Source organism: Hipposideros armiger, unplaced genomic scaffold (assembly GCF_001890085.2).
Source record: "Hipposideros armiger isolate ML-2016 unplaced genomic scaffold, ASM189008v1 scaffold_432, whole genome shotgun sequence".
NCBI lineage: Eukaryota > Metazoa > Chordata > Mammalia > Chiroptera > Hipposideridae > Hipposideros > Hipposideros armiger.
Genome location: NW_017731782.1, coordinates 1236535 through 1248264, shown reverse-complemented (window position 1 = coordinate 1248264; position 11730 = coordinate 1236535).

Here is an 11730-nt window from a genome sequence, read left to right as displayed (position 1 = left end):
AACTCCAGGAGTTCAGATGGCTTCAGATGACTGGATCTAGGTTCTCAATGGTTGAATACTGTCTCTCTTCTTTGGTTCCCTGGCTCTGCTTTCTCCTGGGTTGGTTTTATTCTCTGCTAGTCTTTCCCCAGCAGCTTCCAGCTCACAACCTGACAAATGTAACCCCTACAAAAAATGATACCCTCTTCTCAGTTCTAGCAAAAGTCCTAGGATTAAATCTGATTGTCCTGGCTTCAGTGACATGTCCACTGCTAGCCAGGCCTGGGTCACCTACCACCCCTGGAGTTATGGAGTGGGACTGTGTCCACCTCCCCCTGCCAAAACAAGTGATTCTGTTACTAGAAGATGTACAACTTGGGGTGGGAAAAAAGCTAAGAGGACATGAGAACGAAGAAAATATGAATAAACCCACTCTTATTCTCAAATTTTGGCTGGGATTCATCCTGGCTAACAAACAGCAAAATGTTTTTATGTCAAAATGCTTAGATGGCTTTAATTCAGAGTTTCTCAACTTTTTAAAAATTATTGTTCCCCTAATGAGCCTTCTTAGACTTTTTTTTTTGCCGTATCACCCCTCATGAAATTTTAATACCACAGATATACTGTATATCTGTTTGTATACTATGTGTACATCTGTGCTTTATACATAAGAAGAATAAGTATAAAGCTTACTCTTTATATTGAGTGAAGTGCTAAGAACAACAAAATACAATTTTAAGTTAACATTTTAATTAAATTGAAAGTCAAAGCTATTAATCTTTATAACTGTGTTGGCTGAGTAACTTTTAATATAATTTATTTATTTATGAATTGTAATGTTTCCAAATATATATAAGCAATTTTAGAAGTATGTAACAATAGCAATGTAATCATTTAAAAAATTATTCAAGGGCCAGCCCAGTGGCGCGTTGGTTAAGAGCTGGGTTGGAGCACCAGCTCTGAGCAGCAGGGCCCCGGTTCGGATCCCACATGAGGGCCAGTGACAATGCCCTCTACAGCTAAGATGATGAACAACAGCTCAACCTGGAGCTGGGCTGCTGTGAGTCACCAGCGATGGTGTAGGCTGCAGCCCTTGCTGCAGCGGGCTGCCATAAGCTACCGTGTGTGACCAGCAGCCAGCGTGAGCGGCTGGCAGCCAGTGTGAGCTTCCAAGAGCTGCAGTGAGCTGCTGTCCAGAGGCTGGCGACCAATCTGCCTCACCTGGGAAGAGCGCAATGATAATACCAACATGGGCCAGTGAAGCCACGTCCTCCACAACTAGAATGAAGAACAAAAGGACAGCAGCTTGTCTGTTCCCCTCCCCCAATTCCCTAATAAAATCTTAAAAAAAATTATTCAAAACATATTTTTTTCAGCAAAAGTAAAGCAACTGAAAAAAATTAAATTTCTTAAACATTAACTTCTAACTTTTGTTTGATATGGAAAAAATGGCTTTTAACTAGATGCTAGATATTTATTCAAATATTATGGACACCTTTTCTTTTCAGCACTTGACATAACTAATGATGAGTTGAATACATTTTGTAGAATTAAACAGTAAAATATAAGCCATTTTTATTTAATTCTCAAAGCTCAAGAACACAAACACAGCACTGAGGACCAAGCATAGACAACATCCTCAGGGCAGCCAATGGCAGCCAACAGCACGCACAGGCCATCTGCCACAGTGATGCTTTGAGATGGAGGAATCAATTGAGAGAGAGTCCTCCAATCACAGCCATCTATCCAACGATCTTTCTTTCATACATTTGTGTATCTTCCATGTCAGTGACAATGCTGCTCATGTGATAGCTAAGAAAGCACAACATGAGAAATTAAATACTAGGGAATAAGATTTTGTTGGTTAGGATTGAGCTTCAGAGAACTGAAAACCATTGTAATTTCATGCCCCTACCGCTCCAACAATCAATTCCTGTCCTCCCACTGAAAATGGATCTGCTAATAGGTAACTTAAAGAGCAACTTTTCCCCCTTACATTGAACTGAACTCTGTCTTCCAGTAAAGTTCACTTATTGGTTTTAATTCTCTCATACCAAACAGATTTAATCTCTCTTTCATATGACAGGTCCTCAGATGTTTGGTAACTGAAATTATATTCCCTTCATACTGAATGGCTCCTCTAAGCATTTCCTTTCTGAGGCTAAACTTACAGGTTTCTTGAACTGGCATCACTCATTTGACTCAGTGCCCCCATTGCATCAGGCATCCTTTTGGGACAGCACTATGGCTTGTTTACCAGGCTGTTTGGATCCACTCCAACTTGTTGTTCATGTGAGAAATCTGTATCTGAATTTAGTATCTGACACAAGAGTTGAGGAAGGCTATCTTACCAGCCTAGCCTAAGACTGCACCAGGGCCGCCTGAATGACTTGCTGATGCCTTTGTAGCGGTGAACTGAAATCCTGAACCCTTTCTTCATGCATCCTGCTGACATGCTGAATTCCTCCCACATCCAGTCCTGGTTTACTGAGACCTACGTGAGTGTAATTTGTAGTCACGCCTGCTACACTTCATTCTGTTAGACTCTTCCCATGATTTGATCATGTTGAGACATTTGAAGATACTGATTCTGTTATGCCATTCATTCATTCATTCTTTATTTACTTGCTTTTCTAAATATTTTTTAATAAAATAATAACAGAAACTTAAAAAATCAGTATGAAAAAAAGGAAGAAGCAAATGTTGCAGTTCCTAGAGTTAATACATGTGCCGAGACTGAGCCCATGAAGCTTGCATCCAAGCTTCCCCCAAGGGGCAGGATCACATTCCCCTCCATGCATCTTTCGTGGTGGGGAGAAAACAGTTCTGAAAGGGCCATCTCAGGAGTTCCCACATACTGACTTTTCAACCTAAAATATACTTGGCACCTGAGATCTAATCTTCTAATACACGTCAGTGTACATGGTAACTTGTAAATGTTATTGGAGTAACAGAATCTTGTAAAAATGCAAAATATGGACCTTTTCAAGCCCATAATAATACAAAAAGTATTTTGTCAGTTTGGCCATATTAACATGTGTTAGCAATGTGACATCTAACACTGAGTCAATCAGCAGCATAATTTTGGGGGGGAAAGGACCTTGCTACTGATACTCTCTGTAATGCAGGCAAAAGAGTGTTTCTGACTTGAATTATTTAGACATTTGGCTCAATCCTTTACTCAGTATCTGGCTTATGAGAGTTAATTCGTACCAGTTGGAGGCTGAAATAGTTACAAAGCTGCTTTGGAACGTCCGAAATTGTGCTTAAGAGACCTGTTTTGGACAGATGTGTTCATGTAGTCCATTCAGTTGGCATATGGAATTTTTATATACAAGCTAGTGCCACAATTTCAACATGTAACATTTATTAGTGCTTCCACTGGACTGGCATAGAGAGACATATGGTATACACATTAGTTGAAGAAGGGATCTTTGCAGTTGGCCTTCCAAGACTGACTTTGCTCTGTTACCCAGGTCACTTAACGCCGCCTCCCCCATCCCAGACCCCACACATATGTGCTTGAGAAGCCAAACCCTGCCACCTCCAACCCCAGAGTCTGCTACAGGAATTTCCTCCCAAATGCTTGACTTAAGATTTCCCTTCTTTCCTGCCCTTTCTTTGGCCCAGATCGCCACCTCCTCTGTCTTTTCACCCACTCCAGCTGGTCCATGGTGAGGTCTGAAGGCTGAGGTAGGGAAGAACAACTTCCCCGCCCCCTACGTCTCTTCTCAGCCCCCACCCACCCCGAATGTTAGTCTTGGCAGCTTCCAGCCCATTTCCTCACATTGACCCCAAACTCCCCTTCTCTTTAAGTCTCAGCTCCAGCAATGAAATGCCCAGGTAAGCAAGCACTGCGGATTAATCTTCTGTCCCAGTTATTCCCAAAGAAAAACTGGGGGTGGGGAAAATGTCTTCCCTTCTTCTCTGTAGTATCTACATGAAATAGCACAAGAGGGGCGTTCGGGGCAAAGCCCTTTTGTCTTTTCAGTCCCTACCACTTTCTGCATTGCTAGTAATAGTACAAACCCTTAAAATAATAATAATAATAATAATAATAATAATAATAATAGTAAATAAAAACAAAAATAAAAAACCTTTAAGGACGTGAGTGTTTTTAAAAGGTGTATCTAAGGAGGTGAAAAGCTGGGTCTGACTTCCGTTCTTTTGTTGCCCAGAGGAAGAGAGACTTTCTGATCAGAAGCTGCCATTGGTGGCTGTGGAAAGGGAAACGGGTGGGTTGGGGTGACTGGGGATCCAGCCGGGGAGCTTTGGAGCACATTAGCAAGAAACACTGACAGCCACGATTCTTCGGACCCTCGTTCCAGAGAGGCCCGTTTCCCCCTGCTTCAGTTCTTTGGCCTCCATCTAGATCCTCAGCCCATTCTTGTCCTAGTCTTCTTCCTCCTCTCCCCAGTTCCGTGTTTTAGATGGAGAAGTATGATAGAAAGAATGGTGATTCGCCATTTCATTACAGAGGCAGGCAGTGAAGGGTAGAGGAGAGATATACTGGAGTTTTAGACATATCCTCTTGTAGGTTGACTGGTATTATTAGAACGTCCTCAAACAGATCAAACAGACAATTGGGCTTACTCAGTAGGCCATAGGGTGTGTGTGATAGAAAGAGCACTGGCTCAGGAATGTGAGACTCCCCTTCTCGGCTTGGCTCTGTCACCTAGCTCTTTAGACAAATAACTCATGGCAGTCCAGCTCCAGGTTGAGCTGTTGTTCAGCATCTTAGCTGTAGAAGGCAGTGTCACTGGCCCTCATATGTGGGATCCAAACCGGGGCCCTCTGGCATCCCAAGCCAGCTGTTAACCAACGCGCCACTCGGCCGGCCCCAACGGCAAAGGTTTTAAAAGAATACCGTGTTCAATCCTGACGAGGCTGTGTGGAAGCAGGGACTCTCGCCTTCTCAGGTGGATTGTTCACACACAGGTGGGAACTGGAATGGAGTGTGGGAGAAAGGGGGAGCGCAGCCAAGGGTGGGGAGCTTAGTGCCCAAAGAGGCTGGTGTGGTATTAGTCCTGACCAGCTCAGCTGCAGATCTGATGAAAGTTCTGGACAGGGTAGGAAGCTGGACATCAGGACAGCAAGGGAGGACCGATCCAAGAAGGCACTAGGAATCAGGGTGATTTCTGGTGCTATTACATCTAAGTTGCCCTTCACAAATTCTCCCTTGCTCATGCTTTGATTGGTATAGAGCATCCCAGGAATCAACTCTTAAAACCCATTTCACATTTATGCTGGCTTCTTTTTAAACTTGTACTCATTTTCAACATTGATATCAGAAAGTATAAGCACTGGTGGAAATAAGCCAGGGCTGGCATTTACGTGGAGTGTGGACAGCAAAGGCACCCCCAGATAGGCCGGACGGGGTAACAGTAAGAGAGTAAATCTCAGAGTATTGGCTGTGGGGTTTCAGGGACATCCTTCAATCCCCCTGAATTTGTTTCCTCTCTGTTTGTGCTTCCGTAAGTAGGAATAATACTACTGATTGACAACGCTGTTGTGGGGATGAAGTAAAATTATATATGTAAAATCCTGAGAATCAGTATATGCTCCATAAAAGTAGGTCTCCTTCCTGCTGAGAACACCAGAAAAGGGATTGCTCATTTTACAGGTGTCACTACACATTTTGTATGTGGTATGAGTCCATTCAAATAGGCCCTGAGGCCTCACACTGCCTAAAGGCGTCTCAGCAAACAATTGAGCCGTTTTCTAGTCTCCAGGCTGAGAGGAAGGCCTTGGCTTCTGGTAAAATACTGATGGGTTCAATCCATCAGGGCCTCCCTCCAACTCTCCGGCTGTGCAGGCTCATGTGTTGTAGCTTGCATAAAAATTGGAGAGTATGTGACCCCATCTGGTGAGGAAATGGAAAACAGAAGATGGGCAGACAGGAGCCCCAAAGCACCTCCCAAGACACTTTAATCATGTTGGAGTGGGAGCGCCGTCTCAGAGTGTCTACTAAGGGCTCGTGGCTATCAGAATTGGGGGGTTACCTGTGGCCATCATATTAAGGACACAAAAACCACGTGTTAAGGCTAAACAAAAGTGTCAGGGAGGAAGCCCAGCATGGGGTGCTGGAAGTTTTTCCCCTCTCACACTGACACACGTGGAATAAAATCAGGCAGCTTCTGGCATTGCTGCTGCTGTTGTTGCCATAGCCTTCCTTTAGAGAGGTAGTGAGTGTGTGTGTGTGTGTGTGTGTGTGTGTGTGTGTGTGTGTGTGTAGGGTGTGTTAAAAAATAGATTAATCAACATCAGCAATGGGAGATCAAAGACCTTAATTTCCCCACTGCTATCCTCCTGGTCAGTGGTTCTCAAATGTTACCATGCGCCATCACCTGGAGGACTTGTTAAAACACAGATTCCAGAGCCCCTGCCCTCAGAATTGTCAGAGTAGGACCTGAGAAGGTGCATTTCCAACAGGCTCCCAGGCAATGCTGCTGCTACAGGTCCAGGGCCGGCTCTGCAAAGTGCTGCTCTGGGAGATTTTTAGAGGGCTGGTCCTGATGCTAGGGGATCTGCCCTGAAGATAGATTTCTTCCCCTGCTCCCACCCCCACCCAGATTATTCAGATCAGTCAGTCCCCTCTAGTTTTCACAAAGTAAAAGTAATTACCCCAATCTCTTTTGTTCAAAACAAGAAGGGATTTATCAGTTGGAACAGAAATGATTTTATAATAGGGGTACATTAAGTTTAGATTAGTAATCCCCAACACTGGCTAAACTTTAAAAAAATCTGGTAAACAGGAAGGAAGGATGGAAAGAAGGAAGGAAGGAGGGAGGGAGGAAGGAATGAAGGAAGGAAGGAAGGAAGGAAAGAAGGAAGTAAGGGAGGGAGGGAGGAAGGAAGGGTGAGTGGGAGGGAGGGAGGGAGGGAGGGAGCCCAGGCCTCACACCCTCACAGAGATTTTGATTTAATTGGTTTGGGGTCGGGCTCCTGGCAGGAAAAGTTTTAAAAGCTTCCATGTGATTCTCATTTGCAACCAAGGCTGAGAACGGCTGGTCTCCATCACTGGTTCTCAAATTTGCCCGTGCATTGGAAGCTTTTGGGAAGTTTTTAAATATACTGATATCTTTGTGTCACTTTCAAAGATTCTGATTTACATTGGAATGCAGCCTGGGCAGCCAAAGTTTTAAAACCTCCCCAGTTATTCTAATATGTCTAATATATAGACAGGTATAGAAACCACTATTCTAGATTTAACAAATCAGGGGTAGTATGGCCCCCCTCCAGACACTGTCTCCCACAGTGATTCTCAAAGTCTGGTCCCTGGACCAGCATCAGCACCACCTGGGATCTTTTTAGAACTGCAATTCTCAGGCTGCACCTGAGACCCACTGAATCAGCAACTCTGGGGGTGAGGTACAGCAGCCTGTGTTGGAGCAAGTTCTCCAGGTGACTGGGATGCACCCTGAAGTCTGAGAACCACTGCTGTATCATCACTGCAGTCATGTGAGGGTCCTGCTTACCATTCCCCAGGGACCAGCCTGAGCAGGAAGTAAGGCCTTCAGTCCTCTGAACGTTGGGCAATATCAAGTCTCCAGCCCCCAGCCAAAGCTCTTGGTGTGACTGAGTTTTTATACAACCTGTGAAGCTTTTGTTGGCTGGAAACTGGGTAAGTCAGTTATGGGGTGCAGCTGCAATCTTGGTCACAGATACAAGCGAAGAAGAGGTACCAGGAAAGCAGGCGGGCGACATAAAGCAAATGTTGGCCCCTGTTGTTGGGGATGTGAAATGAAAGCAGGAAAATGGGAGGGAAAAGAAGGGAAGGCAAGTGTCCACGCCAGGACAGACCAGGGAGGGTGTTGGTTTGGGAGTCTTTCCTTGGATGCTAATGCCCTTCAAGTTTGTTGTAATGGCGGGTGAAATCTGTTTTCCTGTTTATAGGAACCTGCTTTCTTGCTGAGGGAAAGAGCAAGTGTATGCTGTGCTAAATGCTGAAAGAAAATTGATCACATCAGGGCCAGGCCAAGTAACAGAACACACTGTGGCCTGACTGAATATGGTAACACCGGGCAACAAAGGACTCCACTGCCTAGCCCCATAAAAGCAGTGTATTCTGATTCATTTCTGCCTTGGGTTAGATGCTGAGAATACTAAGGTGAAGATGGCGTGGAACCTGCCTTCAAGTAGATCACACTCCAGCAGGGGAGAGAAGCGAGCAAGTCTATTTCTACATCGTGTGCAGATTGCTCTGTGAACAAGGTGCAGCTGGAATGCAGAGGAGAAAAGGATCAATTCTGGATGGGGGTAGACATGAGGTCGCCAGGAAAAACGGATATGGGAGCTGGATTTTGGAGGAAAACTAGGTTGTTTGGCAGTCAAAGTGGGTGGAGGGTTTTCAGCCTGAGCAAGGGCCCAGTGGGGTAAAGCCCCCTATCCAGTATTGTGAGCTATTGATTGTTTAGGGTTCTTTAAGGGGGAATTATGTGGGTGGGCAGGGTGAGGGCCTTTTTAGGCTAAGCTTAAGGAACTTGAATTTGATCACACAGCCCTGTAGTTGGCAAACCTAGTGGATCACCCGAATTACTTGGGGAACTTCCAAAACAAAGTCCTGGGGCCCACCTCCAGACATTTTAATTCAGTAGGTCTCAGTGGGCCCTGTGATGTGTGCTCCCCTAGTGAGCAGGAAGGGAAAGGCTGAGCAGGAGAAAAGCGACTAGGAAAAGCCAAGTGGCAAGTACTGCAAAGGCAATTTGGAGGTTAGCCCAGTAGACTGTGGGGTAACTAGATCTTGACTCCACTTTTTTTCTACCCCACTGTTGAAAGGAATGTTTAGATTTTTGAAACTGGCTTTTTTGCGGTCTTTATTCAATAGTTGGCATTTCAAAAAATGTCCTGATGTGCATTGGGGCAATAAGAGTGTTACCAATACCAGTCTGGGTTTGACAGGGGCCCCGCCTCTGTGGAAAGTGTTTTGCACTGTAAGTGTCATCTCAAGGGGTAACAATAATGGCAAACAAATGAGGCTTGATACAATTTATTGTTATAGTAGGTACTTATTAATATTTGTTTCCTAAAATTCGATAAAAATACACGTTTAAGTGTACTTTGCAAGTAAAATAAAACTAACAGGACTGAATTCCTTTGAGTGAAGACAAGATCGGTCAAGGCTGAACTACAGGCACTAATAGTGAGTGTCTACTACAAATAAGCAAATCAGCCAAGAAGCTTAAAGTAGAGCAAATCCTGGAGCCAGAAATAATAATTTGCTGAAAGTTCTGGGAGGAAGCACTCGCTTTTGAAGCATAGCCTTTCATTTCCTAGGGAAAGGGTCATCCATAAAGTTTCCAGGCATTTTGTTTGGAACCAGTGAGTATTTGAGCTCTCTGACCACTGTAAAAATTTGAAACATATAAAAGCGGTAGATTATATTTTCCAAAGATGGCAGTCACAATATCTCCCACATGCACTTTTTACATGGTGACTTCGACACACTTCCCATTGAGAGTTAAGGTCCATGTTCCTTTTATGGACTAAGGTGTATTTCCCTCAGAATTCATATGTTGAGGTCCTAACCCCAGTACCTCAGAATGTGACCTTACTTGGAGATAGGGTCTTTACAGAGGTTATCAAGTTAAAATTAAGTAATTAGGGTAGGCCCTAATCCGGTAAGACTGGTGTCCTTATAAAAAGGGGAAATTTGGACACACGGGCATACAAAGAGGGCTGACAACATGGAGAGACATAGGTAGAAGCCATCTACAAGCCAAGGAGAGAGGACTGGGACAGATCCTTCTTTCTCAGCCTTCAGAAGGAACAAACCTTGCCAACACCTTGATGTTGGATTTCTCGCTTCCAGAACAAATAATATATTTCTGCTGTTTAAGCCACCCAGTATGTGGTACTTTGTTACGGCAGGCCTAATAAAATAATACAGTTCCTTCCCCTTGAATCTAGGTAGCTTGTGACTGCTATGGAAATGACACTTGTGACTTCCTAGGCTAGGTTCTCTTGGGAGATTGGTCAGCCATGTTGTGAAGACGCCCAAGCCACCTGAAAAGGTCGCATGTTGGTGTTCTAGTCTATAATCCCAGCATCAATGTGAATAAAAACACCTCCAGATAATTCCTGTTTCCATCCCTGGGGTCACCCCAGCCTCCCAACCCTTCTAGATATTGTGGTACCGAAATGTATCAACTCCTCTATCAGAAACAGTATGTGAGTCAACATAATAGGCCACTAATGAATAAGTTTCAGACAAACTAAACAGGACGGAGAACAGAGATTCAGGAGTGAAAGTAGGATTTTCAGAACGACCTCCCAAATGGCTGAGAGCAGGGGAGGAATCATGGAGTCCACAAGGCAGTACTTTCCTCATTTGGAGACAGGTACCAGGGGAAAAAGCAAAAGTACTAACCTATCAGGGGGCGAGAAGAAGGAACTGGGAAGCAGATTCTGAAATCTGGTGGCAAGATCTGAAATCTCAACTAAACTAGGCAGCACGGCCAACCTGACTTGCCTGCAAATTAAGTGTCTGAAGTCTCACAAGCAGGGTCAGGAAAAAAGACATGGACCCATCTGCACTGAGGAGGTGTGTTCATCAGACCCTAGTTATCAAGCATAAGGAAAATGTAGTCTGAAAACCTGAGATGACATGCAAGCAATAGGAAAAACCAGCTTTTTAAAAAGTTAGGTGGTGAAAGGAAGGGGAGAAGGGAGACTCATTTGCATTGGCACAGGAGAGAGGAACATTTTTACTTGTTTTTATTTTTAGCTATGAGGGGTTGCAATGTTTGTAAGCTGAGATGAGTTAAGAGAGAAAGATGATCATTAATGAACAACGTCTCAGAGAAGTTAGAAAAAAATAGCAAAACTGTAATGTAAATATATTCTTTTAAAATAGTAGCATTTAAACATTTTTTATTGTGACCCACACTAAGAGATTTATTTTACATAGTATTTATATATAAAAAATATATAAATAACTGAAGTACAAGTTTCCCAAACTATTCTTAGTATTATTACGTGCCATGCAGTCATATTTTCTGTTCTATTCTATTCCATTCCATTCCATGCCATGCCATTCCAATCTATTCTATTCTATCCCACTCCATCCCATCCTATCTCATCTCATCCCATCCTACCCCATCCTATTCTCTTCTCATTCAATGCTGATTGCAACCCCCTAAATTGACTTCATGAGCTAGAATTTTGTCCTTTCCAAGCTGCTTTTGGGAGACTTCCTCAAAATGGTCTTCACACTCAATCCAGTCTTCAACTTTATCCATTCTGCTGTCTATTCCATCTATTCTTTATTTCATCTATTACCTTCTTCATACTGAATGTTTCCACTAGGGTTTTTTTTCTTTAATTTCTTTTACTTGTTTAATGTTACTAATAAGTTCACTTCCTTTCTTAATGTATTTATCATGCTTATTTTAAATTCTTGGTGTGTGTTGCAATAGTTATTGTTTCAGCTGATATAAACTGTTCAGTGTGTAGTCTTCCTTTTACACTAATTGTGTGCCATAGGTGTCTTGACTAAGCAATTTGGAAATTGCTCATTGTGAAAAATTTGGAAAACACAGAAAAGTACAATATATATAACAAAATAAAAACCATATACAATTTCACCTCCTAGAAATATCCAACTGACCTTTTAGTGTATTTCCTTTCAGTCATACCATTCACATATATAGTATATTAAATAATTGATAAAATACCATATATAATTTTCTATCTATTTCTTTTAATTTACCATTAATCTTGAGATTTTTTCCAAGTTATTAAAACTTCTAA